Source organism: Bos taurus, chromosome 6, assembly GCF_002263795.3.
Source record: "Bos taurus isolate L1 Dominette 01449 registration number 42190680 breed Hereford chromosome 6, ARS-UCD2.0, whole genome shotgun sequence".
NCBI classification, from domain to species: domain Eukaryota; kingdom Metazoa; phylum Chordata; class Mammalia; order Artiodactyla; family Bovidae; genus Bos; species Bos taurus.
In genome coordinates, this window is record NC_037333.1 from 60112780 (window position 1) to 60116826 (window position 4047).

At 38.1% G+C, this 4047-nt stretch overlaps 1 non-coding gene across 1 annotated transcript; it reads left to right on the forward strand.

The window, feature by feature from the left end:
- The first annotated feature begins 3363 nt into the window (after positions 1-3363).
- TRNAE-UUC (transfer RNA glutamic acid (anticodon UUC)) lies at positions 3364-3436 on the forward strand. The gene has a single exon. It is a non-coding gene; the product is annotated as a tRNA-Glu (tRNA).
- Positions 3437-4047: the final 611 nt, after the last annotated feature.

Below are 4047 nucleotides of genomic sequence, written 5' to 3' on the forward strand. Positions count from 1 at the left end.
AAGCCCTATCTACATTAAAGAAATTGAAAACTTCAAGCCACTAGTGAAGCTTTTAAAACTTTAAAAGAAATAGTAAAACTTCTAAACAAAATTTTTCATAAAAGAGAAAAGGAAGAAAAACTTTCTAACTAATTTTATGAAGCCAGAATCACTCTGATATCAAATAGAGAATATAGGTATAAAATCTCTTAATAGAATTTTAGCAAATTGAATACAACTATAATTACACATACACATGTTGTTGTACCTGCTTGTATGCATGTGTGTTAAACATATTAAAAAATTCAGATTAGAAAGAAATAACACTTGTATTTATTTGTAAATGACCTAATTTATATAGCCAATCTAATTGAATTTATTATAGATAAAGCCACTAGAACTAAAAAGGATATGTAAAAAGGTCATAGGAATCAAGGCTAACACACACACTAAAACTTCTTAATCTCTATTTACAAGCAATGAGCAATTGAAAAAATTTTTAAATTACAGTAGTATCAAAAAAATAATTACTTACATTTACCAGTAATGATAGGTTTTTAGAAATGTATATAATACCATAAAAATATCAGGAATAAAAATGATGAGAGATGTGTTAAAGCTTTATACCTAAAACTACAAAATATTAGTAAGAAAAGTTACAGAAAACCTAGTTAAATAAAGAGATATATTACCAAGTTTGTGGATTGGAGGAATCAGTATTGGTATGGTGGCAATGGCTCCTATGCTGTTCTATAGATTCAGTGAAATCTCAGCCAAAATCCTAGCATACTTATATAAAGTAATTGAGAAGCTAATTTTAAAATTTATATAGGAAGGTAAAGGACTTAATTTCTTTAAAAAGCCACTCCAATATTTTAAGTTTATTTTTATTATAGCATCACCCCATTTCCAGGTACCAATATCTATTTTAGCTATGAATTGCTCTGTAATAAATGACCCCTTGCAGCTGAAAATCACAAACATGTATTGTCTCACCATTTCTGCAGGGCAAGCGTCTGGAAGCCCGGGTCTCTCACGAGTTCTCAGTCAAGCTGTTAGCTGAGACTGCAGTCATCTAAAGGCTGGGCTGGGGGGAAATCTGCTTCCACATTTGCTCACATGATTTTTGGCAGTCCTCAGTTTCTTATTGGCTGTTGACCAGAGACCTCTGTTCCTCTCCCACATGAGTAGCCTGATGGATCTTCACAACATGGCTGATGGATTCTCCTAGAGCAAGTGATCCAAGAGAAAGTGGGGAGGGAGAGTAAGAGAGACCAAGATGCCCTGGTGTCTCCTGGGGTTTATTTTTAATTTCTTTGTAAATAATATTAGCAGAAGTCATGCATTTTTATCAAATATCACATTTTTCAAGAAAGAAGAGGCTTTAACCTTTTTCCATGAGAAAACTATAGGCCTTCATTTTAGATAAATGATAATAATATTCATAAAATAAAAATAAGCAAAATGTTTTGAGCATTCACCATGTCCTAGGCAGTCCACTGAGCACAGAGATCAAGAGAATGGTCTCTGGCACAGACTGCCAGGTGTTGCCTTTCTAATTCACCACTTGCTGATTGTGTGCCACTGGGCAAGTTACTTTAAACTCTCTATGCCTCCGTTTCCTCATCCATAAAATGGAGGTAAAAGTAATGTTTACCTCCTACAGTTATGAAAATTAAGTGGGTCATAATATAGGGATCACTAAGGGGCTGGCATCTAATAAGCATTTTGTAAGATTTAGCTAATATCGATATTAGGCAGAATTTATAAATGTCACATCATTTAATACTCAAAACACTGGAAGATAAGAACAATTATTATTTGACTTTATGGGTAAGGCAGTTGAGCTTTGATAATGTTGGTTAAGTAATTTACCTAAATGCACACAAATGAGTGGCAGAAATGAGCTCTATGCAATTCTCTAGCTGGGGGTTCCTTAAAAAAAAAAAGTCTCAGATGTGGGGAGAGAGATGAAAAGTGAAGGTAGAATCTAGATTAAAGAACTTCTGCTGCTGCTGCTGCATCGCTTCAGTCGTGTCCGACTCTGTGCAACCCCGTAGACGGCAGCCCACCAGGCTCCCCCGTCCCTGGGATTCTCCAGGCAAGAATACTGGAGTGGGTTCCACTTTCATCCATCTCATTAGAACTGATTCAAATGTATTCTTTTTAATGGCTGAGCAATACTCCATTGTGTATAAGTAAGCCAGAAAGAAAAACACCAATATAGTATACTAACGCATATATATGGAATTTAGAAAGACGGTAACAATAACCCTGTGTACGAGACAGCAAAAGAGACACTGATGTATAGATCAGTCTTATGGACTCTGTGGGAGAGGGAGAGCGTGGGGAGATTTGGGAGAATGGCATTGAAACATGTATAATATCATGTATGAAACGAGTTGCCAGTCCGGGTTCGATGCACGATACTGGATGCTTGGGGCTGGTGCACTGGGACGACCCAGAGGGATGGTATGGGGAGGGAGGAGGAAAGAGGGTTCAGGATGGGGAACACATGTATACCTGTGGCCGATTCATTTTGATATTTGTCAAAACTATACAATTATGTAAAGTTTAAAAATAAAATAAAATTTTAAAAAAAAAGATTTTTTTTTTTTTTTAACAGAAGAAGAAAAAAAAAAAAAGAATACTGAAGTGGGTTGCCATTTCCTTCTCCAATGCATGAAACTGAAAACTGAAAGTGAAGTCGCTCAGTTGTGTCCAACCCTCAGTGACCCCATGGACTTCAGCCTTCCAGGCTCCTCCATCCATGGGATTTTCCAGGAAAGAGTACTGGAGTGGGGTACCATTGCCTTCTCCGAGAGAACCTACTACCCATCTCCAAAGTCTGACCAATTGACATTGAAGTCCCTTTTCTAGAGTACTAAATTGGAATGTTTCCAATAATCAGAATTGCTTTGGCTTTTAGACACCCATCTGCCACTCAGGGTGTGGTAGACATTAGGCCCATCCACAGATATTCCAGCTGTTTTCCTAGAAGTATGGTGGAACTGCACTTCCCATGCCCCTTTAAATCAGGTATGGCTGTATGGCTTGCTTTGTCTGATGAAATATGAGTGGAAATGATGTGTCCATGCCAGGTGGAAACTTTAAGAACCAACATGCCTTTTGCTCATGTCCAAGTGATATCCACCTCAGCCTAGATCCTTGAGGGACTATTATTGGCAGGGCCTCTCCCTGACCTTCTATGGACATATGGTGTGAGCAGCTAGTAAACCGCTGCTGTTTTAAGCCACTGGGATTTTGGGGGTGTTACCCCAAAATAATCCATTTTCTCTGGGATGATTATGCACAGTTTCAAAACCTTATTTAAAAATTATGATACCTATGAAACATTAGTGCAGAAAACATTTTATTGGGAATTCCCTGGTGGTCCGATGGTTAGGACTCAGTGCTTTCACTGCTGTGGGCCCAGGTTTGATCCCTGGTCAGGGAACTAGGATCCTGCCAAGGAACAGCCAAAAAAAACAAACAAACAAACAAACCTTAGGCGGGTGGTGTAAACATTTTGTTGAACTCTATTACTAGTTTATGTTTTCCAAAGGTACCTACAGCTAGCACTTAGCTTATAAACTGGCATCCCTGGAACTGAAGAGATTTGTTAGCTTTTAAGACTCTTTTTGGGTTTCCCTAGTAAAGTAATGCTCAAAATTCTCCAAGCCAGGCTTCAGCAATATGTGAACCGTGAACTTCCTGATGTTCAAGCTGGTTTTAGAAAAGGCAGAGGAACCAGAGATCAAATTGCCAACATCCGCTGGATCATGGAAAAAGCAAGAGAGTTCCAGAAAGACATCTATTTTTGCTTTATTGACTATGCCAAAGCCTTTGACTGTGTGGATCACAATAAACTCTGGAAAATTCTGAAGGAGATGGGAATCCCAGACCACCTGATCTGCCTCTTGAGAAATTTGTATGCAGGTCAGGAAGCAACAGTTAGAACTGGACATGGAACAACAGACTGGTTCCAAATAGGAAAAGGAGTATGTCAAGGCTGTATGTTGTCACCCTGTTTATTTAACTTATATGCACAGTACATCATGAGAAACG